The 13,699-nt window shown below is 37.2% G+C and overlaps 1 long non-coding RNA gene across 1 annotated transcript; it reads right to left on the bottom strand.

Annotated features, from left to right (window-relative positions):
• On the bottom strand, window positions 5,549-8,189 carry LOC110262868. The gene is made up of 3 exons (XR_002347881.1): window positions 8,175-8,189; window positions 7,951-8,065; window positions 5,549-5,592 (listed from the first exon to the last, which is right to left on the bottom strand). It is a non-coding gene; the product is annotated as an uncharacterized LOC110262868 (long non-coding RNA).

Here is a 13,699-nt window from a genome sequence, read left to right as displayed (position 1 = left end):
ATATAAATTAAAAGAGATTTATATAATTAAATAAAAAGCCTTGACCGGGGGTATGATTAATTAGAAGTTCTATCCTTTTTGGAATTCTCTCAAGTGTAGTATAAAAAGGTTGTTATTTTCACTTAGTTAACCTTACTAAATAAAGGAAAGTCAAGTGATTGAGCTAACTCTCATTCGCAAATCCTAGTCGTCTCCCTTGGGAAGGACTAGCGTTAGTAAATAAAGAATTAGCCAACAACTTCCAATTTAACTAACTTGAGCATTCCAACTCAAGGGTCTCCTTTTAATCAACACCCAAGTCAAGTTGAGAGTCTACTCTATCAACATGCATACCATCTTCGTTGTTGGGAGAAGGGAGTAGAAAAGAGACAAGATAATGGAAATAAAATTGAAAGCAATTAAATAAATAATAAAATTAAATGAAAAGGTATTCCTTGCATTAATAAATAATAAACCAAAGTACTAGAACAAATAAAAGTAGAAGAGAAACTAAATTAAAGGAACATTGAACCTGAAATTGGGAAGAAGAAGAAATCCTAACCTTAAGAGAAATCCTAAATCCTAGAGAGCGGAGGGAGCCTCTCTCTCTAAAAGCTACATCTAAAAACCTAAAATTATGTATATGAAAGTTGTGTTCATGATTGAATGGATTTTCCCACTTTATAGCTTCTAATATGTGTTTTCTGGGTCGAACACTAGGTCAGAAACAGCCCAGAAATCGCTGGGGGCGAATTCAGAAACATATAGGTCGCTGGATTTGCGCAGATCCATGCGTGCGTGTCACTTATCTTTAGGGCAACTATAGGAAATTATATATCATTTCGAAGCCCCGGATGTTATCTTTCTAAAGCAACTAGAACTGCCTCATTTGGATCTCTGTAGCTTAAGTTATGGTCAGTTAAGTACGAAGAGGTCAGACTGGACAGCTTAGCAATTCCTTCAACTTCTTGTATTCCTTCCACTTTTGCATGCTTCCTTTCCATCCTCTAAGCCATTCCTGCCTTATAAATCTTGAAATCACTTAACACACATATCAAGGCATCGAATGGTAATAAGAGAGGATTAAAATTAGCAATTTAAAGGCCCAGGAAACATGTTTTCAATCATAGCACAAGATTAGGAAGGAAAATGTAAAATCCTGCAATTGGTATGAATAAGTGTGCAAAGACTTCATAAAAACCACTCAATTGAGCATAAGATAAACCATAAAGTAGTGGTTTATCATACCCCAAATCTGATTTTGAGTGTTCAAAGCTGAATTTCAGACTTCTAAGTCTTCATTCTCATCCTTTATGCCCTCAATACTTATAGTATGCCTAGTAATGAAAAGAAGCTAGGACAAGTGGTAACTTGTGGATGAAGTAAAGTGAGGATCAATGATGAACGATGAGAAATGATGACTGTATGAGTTGCTGAGGGTGATGATGGAAGTGCGGTGTATGCCGTGAGCCAAAGTGCTGTATTTGATAATGATTACTGGCTGGTTATGGGTTATGCCATGAGCCGGATGGCTATGATAAATTGATTTATGGCTGGAAATGAAAATATGGCTTTGAATGATTGTTTTATCTTGAGCTCTCTTTCTCAGAAGTGCGACTCCAGAGAGATGAAGGAAGCTGAGGATCCCCTTCCTTGTTCCTCCTGGTATTGTAAAATCGCCCCCAGCGAGATGGTGGGAGGTTAGGATCCCCTCCTTGGTTCCTCCTGGGCATATGAGAACGTACCTCGTGGGTAGATGCAAGGGTTGTGGTTGCGCCCCACTTGCTCCAAGTTGGTTAGTATAGAGGCTCCCTGGGTGGACGCAAGGATTTTGGTTCGTCCCACTTGCTCCGGGTCAGAAATTGTGATGCCTGGGTAGTAGCAAGGGTTGTGCTTCGTCTTGCTTGCTCTGGGTCATTGTTTGAGAATTGGTAATAATGAAGAGTGATTATAAATGAATGTGGTAAATGAATAATGATGGGAAATGTTGAATGTGAGTATGCTTGTGTTTTCTCTCTGGTTGTAAGGGTGACAGGGCACTGATATCCTCTAATGGTGACAGGGCGAATATATACCCTCTAATGGCGACAGGGCGCATATACCCTCTAATGGCGACAGGGCACATATTCCCTCTAATGATATTAATGCGTAACAGAGAGACTGTGCTCGGGTTAGCTACCGGACATGTCGGGTTGGCTTGATAACCGACAGATGATATCATCAGCCATAGGACAGGCATACATCATTTGCATGTGTTTGAATTGTTTGGGTTTACCTAATTGTTTTTAATTGCTATATCATATATGCTATGTTACCTGATTATGTGCTACTTGTTCTACTTATATTTCAATTGTGTATTACTTGTCTGTATTGCTTGTGTTTGTACAACTGAAAGGTCCCTCATGTTGGTGTTTGTGGATGCTAAGGGCTGTTCTAGATGAGATGAGTTGATGATGTAATTGAATAATGATGATGATTATTGAATGAGATAATTTGAGCTCCCTGGGTAGACATAGTGAAGTGATTTAACTTGCTCCAGGTGAGGATATGAGATAACGATGTAGAATTGCTGACACAGAATAACTGGTGACGGTTTTTGTTTATGACTCTGACTCTGATTCATTAGAGAGCTAGAGAGAGTTGAGAAGCATGAAAGATATGATTTAGATTTAGCATTCCCCTATGACAGTTACCCGTTTATGGATTAGCGAGAACATAGGGTGAATGTTTGGTGAAAGGAAGTATAGGATGCTTAGCGAGTTTTTATTACAATGCATTGTATTTATTTGGCACTTTTACCGGACTGGGAACCCATGGGTTGGGGGTTCTCATTCCGTATATATCTCTTATTTTTCAGATATAGGTCCAGGTACTCAGAAGTGAGCTGTGGTTCATCTGAGAGATGGTGAAGATCTTTATATTCTCTACTTTACATTTTGCTTAGAATCTCTTCACCTTTATTTCAAAAGCTTATATCATGTATTGAACTCTTTTGAACTTGCCTATAGAGGCTTTTATGTTTCTTTTGGGAGAGATTAGGAGTTTCTATTGTCAGCTACTTTCATACTGTATCCTAGCCGGCCTAAACTTCGCGGGTCGCGACTAGTGGCTATTTACTTATGTTATATATCTATATACTGTCTTTCTCTTATTCTCCTCGATGGCTTTATCCTTATATCGCTTTTCGACTTCACGCTTTATCTTTTAGTTGTCGATGCGTGAGTGATACGACTTCGCGATTTTTTTTTACTCACTTTCAGGCTTCTCGTTTAACACTCTTTTTAATTATATTTATAGTTATATATTAAAAATCCACCTTGTGAGTCGTACTACCTTATTATTATTGACTTATGACTCGGGCATAAGGATTTGAATATTAGGGTGTTACACGTGGGAGGCGCGACGCTCTCTCTCTCCTTGGTCCTTGCTCGACGGCGCCCTCTCTCCTTTGGGTGTGACATGACGTATAGTAACTGAAAATTAATTTTAATCTAATAATAATTATATAAAGATGTTATTTAACTATAAATTCTCAAATTATTTCTAAATAAATACACTAATTTTAAGAATTAGAAGTAATTAAATTAATTATCCTTGAAATACCATTTTATTATAAATTCTCAAATTATTTTTAAATAAACACTAATTAAGATAAAATTGGAGATAATCAAGTTAAAATTGGAGATAAAACTTAAAGTATTAAATTCAAAAATATCAAATATTTAAATTAAATCATATAAATTTTTTATATTTTTTCAATTAACGCATTATGTTAATTTTCAAAAATTTGAAGTCTTACATTGAATATGTTGAAACAAAATTTTTTATTAGTTACAAAAAATCTTTGAATTTTGTGACAAATAAGTAACTTGTTATAAAAATATTGTATTTTGTGACAAATTAATTTTTTGTTACAAAATATTTAGAGCTTTTGAAACAAATAGATATCTTGTTACAAAATATTTTAAATTTTGCAATAATATAATCTTTTGTTACGAAGTATTATAACATTTTGCAACAAAACAACAATTCGATACGAAAGCTAACATAATTTATAACAAAAGAAATCACGTTGTTTGTAACACCCTAATATTTAGCACCTCATGATCGTACCAAAAGTAAGGCGTTACCAACCTAATTCCTTTTATTATCTATTTAATATTGAGCCTTTACGCGTAAATCTATCGACGGTTTTACTAAAACGTATAACTTCTCTAACAAGAACAAACAACCACATATTCACATACTTCATATTGATAATACATTGTAGTATTACATACAAAAGCAATTACAGAACCTACCCCTCTGAATAAAACTCTAACTAACAAAGCGAGGGGAAAATAAATTTTAACAACTCAACTCGTAAACATATTCCTCTGTGCCCTCGTAGATTTTCAATAAGCCTTCGCACTTGTAGCTGAAAGGGGTGGAGATAGGGGGTAAGAACTAGGGAGTTCTTAGTAGGGTCGGAGTTAGGAGTTAAGTTCATTATCCAAATTTGAAACTCATATTTTTCCTTATAAAAATTTTATGCAAAATGACATTTCATATATTTTAACTAAAGCTTACCGCTGGTCCTTCCAATCACAGCCTTTGACCCAAATCAAATCAACTCGGTCTCTGGTCCAAATTAAATCAACTCGGCCTATGGCCCAATTCAACATGAATTACCATCAAAACTCAATCACAAAACAGAATCAATCATAGGCACAAAAAATGCAAGACAAACATAAATCAGAGAGCAACTACAGAACATAGAATTCAATTACAAGCATACACAATCATGAAAACATAATCACAAGAAGTATGCGCAAAAAAGTATGATGCATGTCTAGTCTTATACAGGCCATGAGATCATGTGTCAGTTTGTTGCCCGATTCCTGATACTGGTCCTGAGATAAGCGTTTCGTACTGCCGTCGTTATCTCATCCAACGTCCCCTCCATGAGGGTTACACATCGCCGTCCTCATGGGGGAACCTTCCTTTCGATCTCCGGTGAGCGTTACGTATCTCCGTCCTCACTGAGCCGTCCTTATAGTATCAAGTGAGTGTTATATATCACCGTCCCCACTAGACACTTGGCACTAAGGCCCAAATAGCATTTAATAAATTTTCAATCTTTGCTTTCTACTCTACTGCGATAGAGATCCCTTTAATTAATACATTCTTTCATTCCTGCCCTCTGCTCTTTTGTGGCAGAGGTTCTTTAGATTCTTTTAATTCTTTTGTTCTTTGTAACACCCTAACTACCAAAGCTCACGCTTCCGGCTGCGCGACTCTGATAGCTCGGACATTACGACGACTTTTATACTATTTAATATTAAAATATGAGCCTATTTAAAAATTTTAAATCGCAATACCGCTCCCAAAATACTTTTGTTCGACAACGCACGTCCATAGATACCATACAACTTTCAGAAACTCATAAAGAGTATATCCATATATATACATACATATATATAAACATTATTACAAGCATTAACCAATACAATCCCTATCCCTCTTACAGAATATATCAAGATAAAGGCGAGGGTACAATAAACCATAACTAAAACAATACAGAACATCTCAACAACAAATAAATAAACTCTTCGTAACTTCTGCGCCCATATCCTGAAAGGGGAAAAAATGTAGGGGGTGAGAACATCATCCTCGAAAGGGTTCTCAGTAGAGGGTTTTTGGGAATTACTGTAATAGGATACGTGAAGATAAACCGTACCAGTGATTACTACCCGTCTTATGCTTCTTTTCAAAAACAACAGTTTACAATAAAAGTAAAGTCGGAATATCTTTTCTAGAAGAGGAACCGTTCAATTCACAAAAACTCAAAAGCCTTTTAGAAAGGTTTAACCATGCTGAACCAAATTAGCATTTCACACTTTTCCAAATTAGAAACACAAAACCGAAACCAATCATCGGTCCATCTCAATTCAACCACGGCCCTAGGCCCAAACAATCCAACCAACAACCAATCACCACAATCCAACAGGGTCCCAGATGCAAACACAGATATGAAGTTCAAGCACAAACAAACAGTTATTACAGGTAGAACAGTTAGCAATTAATCACATAGGCAAACCAAGTATAATATGCACACCCAACCAATGTCACATAAATGCATATGCTGCATGCCTGTCCCTAGTGGCTGATGATATCATCTGTCGGTTATCAAGCCAACCCGACGTGTCCGGTAGCTAACCCGGGCACAGTCTCTCTGTTGCACATTAATATCATTAGAGGGAATATGTGCCCTGTCACCATTAGAGGGTATCTGCGCCCTGTCGCCATTAGAGGGTATCGGTGCCCTATCACCCTTACAACCAGAGAGAAAACACAAGCATACTTACATTCAACATTTTCCATCATTATTCATTTATCATATATGCATTTATACTCAGCCATAATCCATAATGGCCTTGCCATAACCCGGCAATAACTTAGTCATCCGGCTCACAGTTCAATCCAGAACTAGCCATTATTCATAATCATACACAGCCATCCCGGCTCACAACAAAACAGCACTCCCACATTCAAAATCATCAAATTCATGAAATCGGCATTTAAGCCATAAATCATTTCCTCAATTCATTTCACTTTGAAATCTAATTTCAACTCTTTTCAGCCTTGGCTTTAAAGGTCTCATTTCTCAAATCATCTCAGGCTCATAAGCCACTTTTACTCAAGGTAAATTCCCCTTTTAAAACCATGCCACTCTCGGCATCCTCTTTTCAAAGCATCCATAACCATGGAAAGTTAAAGATTCATTTTGAAACATTTAAAATCATCCATCCAACAAGGGAATTTTATAACAAAAGTTTCTCGGCAGAGTCTCAAGTCTTTAGGGGAGTATATCATAACTCATTTGCCAAATTCACTTAAAATCATTAAACACCTTGGTTTCCTGATTTGAGTAATAAAATAGGATCTAAGCCAAACCGAGTCATGTAATCCTTTACTTCTTTTAAAGCCGTTTCCTTTACTTAGGCAAAACCAGCTTTAACCCCCATGATAAATTCTAAAGCGTTTCAACTCTCCAAAATTATTTTAGTCTTGCAAAAATTCAGAATTCAAAGAGTACTTAAAACCTTTCTCAAAACATTTCAAAATGAAACTTGTCAATAGACATTCAGATTCTTTCAAAGTCATTGAAACTTCTTTAATTGAAACCCCCAAATCAAATTCAAAGGCATTGCCCTTGTCACATTTAAAACAGCTTTAAAACATAAGTTTCATCTAAATAACTTTCACCTGAAAGATATACAATGCCTTTCTTAAGAAGCAAGACTAAATCACAATTTCCTCTTTAGTAATTCATTTCAAAAGCATGAATCATCCTTTCCTTGATAATTCAAATAAAATGGTAGAAGTCTTTAACTCATCATTTTTCCAAACAACATTTCAATAAAGACTCGAATGTTATAGAAATTTCGGGAGCATCTCCCCTAAAACTTGGACTTTGCCATCCGGTTCGGGTCCCAACTAAACCGTTCCACAATCCTTTTCAACAGTCCAGAATCCAAAATCAATTCAAAATCAAGCTAAATCCAACAGTCGCCTCATTGGCATATCTCAAGGAAACCGTTTCAAAATCACACCAATATCAACCAAATTAACTCATTTCCAAAGCTTTAAAGAAATGGTTCAGCAACAATCATTTATCAAACCAGATCATTTAAAGCAAGCCAGACAGAATTCAAGGGTGGATTCTATTTTTCACATTCTTAATAAAATTAACTCAAATCAATTCTCAACGAGTTACACTCGATCTCAAAGCTTTAAAAGAATCAACTTGAAAAGTATTTCGTTTCACAAAATCACACAACAATTCAACCAACAGACGTTCATAAATAACCAAGGCAAATCAAGCCATACATAAGGCCGATACAATCACCAAATACACATTCACTCACATCAGTATCCATATGTAATAATTCCAATATATAAAATATAGTTTTTGGAAAACGCCCCTACCTCAAAACGCAAATTCCATAATCCAAACGCCTCATAAGTTCTTTTCGCCTCAACTCAAAATCAAAGGCAGCATCAAAGCACAGCCCCACACATTTTCGCAGCCGCATAAACAGCTCTAAATTACAAGCAACCTCAGTTACTAAACTCTAAGAACATTAATACTGTAAAGGCTTTAATACACGTACGGGATACTAACGTAGGGCTTTCGAAACATAATCTCTTACCGGAATAACAACACGTAGCAGCTGTAATTTCGAACCGGCCCGGCAGCAGCTCCGGCGGCGGCCAGAAGCTCCGGTGGATCAACTATAAGAAACCGCGCAACATTAAAACCTTCTCGAAATCCAAAAAGGCAGAAACCTCAAATGAAACCCTTACCGGAAAACTTTTTCCGATGATGGCAGAAGTAGCCAGAAGCTCCGGTAGTGGTTCCGGTGGCCTCAGAACTCCGGCGACAGTATCAGAAGCGCCAGCCAAGCACCGCGGAGTAGCAGGTCGGTAGTGACAGAGGTAGACGGCAGTGACGGGAACCATCTCAGCCTCGAACCTCTACCCTTCTTCATGCACGCCCGTCTCCTTTCTCCTGGCAGAACCCCTCTGATGGTGACGGCGGAACGGCGACGGCAGCTCAGTAGCGGTGGCGCGAACGGCAACGCGGATGGCTCGCCCCCTCCCTTGTGCCACACCACCTCTGTCTCTCTCTCAAACCCAACGTCGTTCTCCCTTCCTCCGTTGAGCTCGGCGACAATGGACCCACAGTGGCGCAGGATGGCGGAGTCGTGACTGGGCAGGGACGAAAAGCACGGCTTCGACGGTGGCGCTCCTCGCGTGCGGCAGAGCGCAACGACAATGAGGCCTCATCTCCCTCCTTCGCGTCACTCTCTCTTCTCCATGGCATAGTGGTAGTGATGGTTTGACAGGCATCACAGGAAGCTTCGGCGGTGGCGACGTGGCGGCGCGACAGCGAGCTCCCTCCTCCTCTCCTCCGCCGCGACTCAGTCCCCCGTTTCCCTCTCTGCTTCGTCCTTCTGGCTCAGTCCCCCTTTTCTTTCCATTTTCATTCTTTTTCCTTTGATTCAGGAACTGGGTGGGTGTGTTTAGGATATGGCTGCATAGCAAAGATAGTGAAGAATGGGTTTGGAGGCTGCGCAGCACTGAAGGGAGAATGGAGGGAGTGTATGCCAAAATTAGGGTAAGGGTCAATTCGGTAATTTTAACAAAATTAGGGTAATAGGGTTAGTTTTGTAATTTCAAATAAAAGTAGAGGTAATATAGTAATTAGGAATAATTTCAATCCAACAAAATTAATGTATAAAAAAATACTATTTGCTCATCAATTTTACAAATTATTTTCAATAAAATGTCCCAACCAAATAATTAGAAATAATATACTTAATTTCTTCATTTTCCAAAATAGCAATATTAATATTTGAAATATTAATTACATAGTCCAACTCATGTAAAATCCCTGTTATTTCATAACTGCCAACTTTATAATTTAAATATAGAAAATAATCCAATAATTATAAAATTAGATAATAACTATAACTTATTTCAAATTCAATAAATCAAAACTTGCTCTAATTATCTTTAATAAGATAATTTTTAAAATTAAAGCTACAGAAATACTGAATTTGAAATTAGCTAATGATAGCCCTCTTTCAAAAGTTTTGGGTCTTACATTCTACCCACCTTATAAAAATTTTTGCCCTCGAAAATTGATACAAAACGAAAGAAATTTCATAACAGTTCACCCTTGAACACATTTACGGAAAAAGCAAAAATATCTCAAAATATAAACATATATACGGTTTTCAAATACTTGATTGTCATATGTATAAGGATGCAAAGGTAGGAGTGTGGGTGCAAAGCAAACATTACAAGGTAGGCTCATTGCAAAAGGTGACACGGTTCAAACATGTGATAGTAAAGCAAGGTATCGAAGGCTATAAAACAGGATGAGGTTACAACGATGAGCTTAACACCCGCACACTAATCTCGTACCAACCTCAAAGCTTCCACTTTCCAACTCCATTAAGCACCTTTCAATCCCCATATCCGATCATAAGTCTAGCAACCACAAACCCGTTCGCAAGGAACCAAAACACTAACAACTCATAACGTTGTACACCTACCACTTCATCTTCCATATATACATATCACGTCATAAAGAACTAACGCATCGCGTTACTATGTCTACAAGTCGCACGTGATATCAAAACAATTCTCGAGTCTACTCAGAAGGATACCAGATTTAGAACGAAGAGACAGTTGTCAAGGGTAATACTCATAAATCTAAGGGAATGTGTCCAATTTCCAGATAAACAAAGACGCTTAAGCAATGACGTTTGCTAGAAATAAATCAATTGGCAACTTCAAAGACAACCCTTGGATCAAAGAAGTTCAACAGGATCAATAGGAAGAAAACCAGCGCATCAGTTTGAGACAAACTCAAGCTGAGTCGAGGAAGCATGAGGTTTCCAGAAAAGAATATTTCAAACACAAGACGAGGCTCACAGAACTCAAGAGCACGATTAAAATACTTCCGAATACTTTGTTCATGAAAGAATCGAAAACTTGCGGAAAAATCACTTCGCAGTCTAGAAGAAAAGTTAAGCAACAACATCCTTCAAGAGAGTAATAAAAGCATAAACATCGCTTTGCTTTAATACAAATTTCATGTTGAAGTAGATTATGTAGAGTTTTAAAAACAAAATGCATACAAACTTGACTAAAGGCTAAAATATTTCCTCAAATATTTCAGAAGGATAGTTAGGTGCCCAACTCAATCCAAAAGAAATTCATAAAAACTCGAAAGTAATCAAATGCTTGTTCAAAAATTCCCAAAGTTCATATTCAAACAAGCGTTAAAATTATAGCAAGGATGAAAGAGGAAGTTAAACTCTTTTAAGAAAAGAAATTTCGAGCTAATCTGGTAAGGAAATAAATGGTGCGTTACAAACGAACCGGATTCCATTAAACAAGGAAACTTTTCAAAACCTCATTTAAAATAGCGCATGCCAACTTTAAATTAACTTCGTCAAAATTGAACAATGGTTTCTATCTCAATCAAGCAACAGAAAATAAATTCCGTTTAATATTTATTCAAAGAGAATTCAAAACTTCTTTAAAAGGTTCAAAACAAGTCTACAAAAGTGTTCTTGAAATCACCATCTCAGAAGAACATTCAAGAAGTTTAAGATGTACTAAAAAGGAGTCAAGCCTTGCAAGAAAGGATCTTAAATTAAAGTAGTTCAAACAAGATCCACTGTGTAACACCCTACCATACAGAGACTTATGCTTAAGTCATAATTCAGAGATGGCAAGGTATTACGACCTCTAAAACAAAAATTTAGTACGTATAGTAGTATGAATCACATTACAGTGTACTCGTAATGACCATAACGAGTCCTGAAAGCGGTCTTAGGGATATCCTCACCCCTCACCCTTATCTGGTGATAACCGGATCGCAAATCAATCTTAAAGAAAACCCCAGCTCCTTGTAACTGATCCATGAGATCATCAATCCTCGGCAATGGGTACTTATTCTTTATGGTGACCTTGTTTAGCTGCCTGTAATCCACACAGAGTCGCATACTTCCATCTTTCTTCTTTACCAGTAACACTGGAGCTCCCCACGGGGAAACACTTGGTCAGATAAAGTTCTTACCCAACAATTCCTCTAACTGAGACTTTAGCTCGGCCATCTCTAACGGTGACATCCTATAAGGAGCACTTGAGATTGGTCCCGCCCCAGGCACTAATTCAATAGCAAACTCGACCTCTCGGTTAGGTGGAAATTCCTCAATATCATCGGGAAACACTTCCGTAAACTCACACACTACCGGAATCTGATCCAACCTTTGATCATCACCCGAAACACCCGCGGTTAACAACAGGATACCCTGACATTCGGTTCCAGAACAGTTCACCATCATTGAATTCAAGTAATAATTATTCACCACAACCGGCCCTTCTGTATCCTCCGACATAAAGTACACCGACTTGGTAGAACAATCAAGCAGGACATGGTTTTCGGATAACCAGTCCAATCCCAAGATAAGATCAAGACCGATCATCGGTTGGACATGAAACATCAAACAAGTTTTAAATTGATTCAAAAGAATACAAAAGTCATAGAAAAAGACAACTCAACCATTAGTAATTTCTCAAGGATAAATCTTTGACTAAAAACTCTTGTAGAGATAATGAGAGGATAGACGATGCACGAAATTGAAACAAATCAAGTTGACTCACATAAGAGTGAGATTCACAAGAGAGGAAAAACCAAGATCAATGGTAATGTTCACAAGATGTAAAAGATTAGTTAAAAACAAAGTCAAACATGACATTCATGGAGATGGAAAGCTTAAGAGAGAATGAGTCCGTTCATAAGGAGAAAGCTGCTAGTCCAACACTTTCAAAAGAACAACAATGGCATGAATCATATAGCATGCTAAATCAAACTCAATTCAAAATAAGTTGAGTAAAGCTTACCAAACGAAACTCAACCGGGATAAAAGTGAAAAATTCTTTCTTTCCAATTTTTTTTTATATCCAAATACATAATCAAATGAAGATGTGCATTAGAAATATAGTAAAATTACTAGAAAGTCAAATTGTAATTTAAGGTAAATGCAGTTCCATAAACCAGTAAAAGCATAGGCGAGGTATTAAAAATAGATAGTTGCTAAACGGTATGAGTAATCTTCAAAGTTTTATATATACAAATAAGTATATATCTAATCAACAGCAATTTTCATAAAAATCTCAAAATTGGCTGTAATCACTGTCAAATAAAAGAAAAACTTAATCAACAATTTCCCTAAGAATGGACTCAGAACCCGGAGTTCAAAGCACAGCGCATTAAGACAAGTTCAAAGCTATATCAAAGAACATGTGAATCAAGAAGAGCTCAAACAGAGGAAGATAGATGTAACAAGGATTCCAAACAAGCATATGCAATTAAGATCAAACAAGAATGCATATGAATAGAGGAATAGAGTTAAATAAATCAAACTACTTTTCAAGAGGATTAGTAAACAAGAACTTCAAGTTAGGATATGAAAGAACAAGTCGACTCGAACAGAATTCAAGACACACAACTGAATAGCCTCGAGAAATAGTTTCCAACGTTCCCAAAACCCGCGATTCGCTTTACTCAAAACTCGTATAACATCTATGATAACCCATCAGTGCCTTCATATACATGATTCACTAGTATTAAGCCGGCCAAACTTAATACCAAGAATTATGCAATGCAAGACTAACGACATTAATCAATAGATCGTCATGTGCATAAAGCTCTAATTCTCGTCACTCGACAAGACCTAATGCATGACAAACACTCAGAGTATGCAACTGAAGCATAGTCGGTCCATTCCTCAGGCTCTACAGGAAGGACTGCTCTGATACCATAATGTAACACCCTAACTACCAAAGCTCACGCTTCCGGCTGCGCGACTCTGATAGCTCGGACATTACGACGACTTTTATACTATTTAATATTAAAATATGAGCCTGTTTAAAAACTTTAAATCGCAATACCGCTCCCAAAATACTTTTGTTCGACAGCGCACGTCCATAGATACCATACAACTTTCAGAAACTCATAAAGAGTACATCCATATATATACATACATATATATAAACATTATTACAAGCATTAACCAATACAATCCCTATCCCTCTTACAAAATATATCAAGATAAAGGTGAGGGTACAATAAACCATAACTAAAACAATACAG

Source organism: Arachis ipaensis, chromosome B05, assembly GCF_000816755.2.
Source record: "Arachis ipaensis cultivar K30076 chromosome B05, Araip1.1, whole genome shotgun sequence".
In the NCBI taxonomy this organism is placed as follows: domain Eukaryota; kingdom Viridiplantae; phylum Streptophyta; class Magnoliopsida; order Fabales; family Fabaceae; genus Arachis; species Arachis ipaensis.
This window is presented reverse-complemented; position numbering and strand designations above follow the sequence as displayed.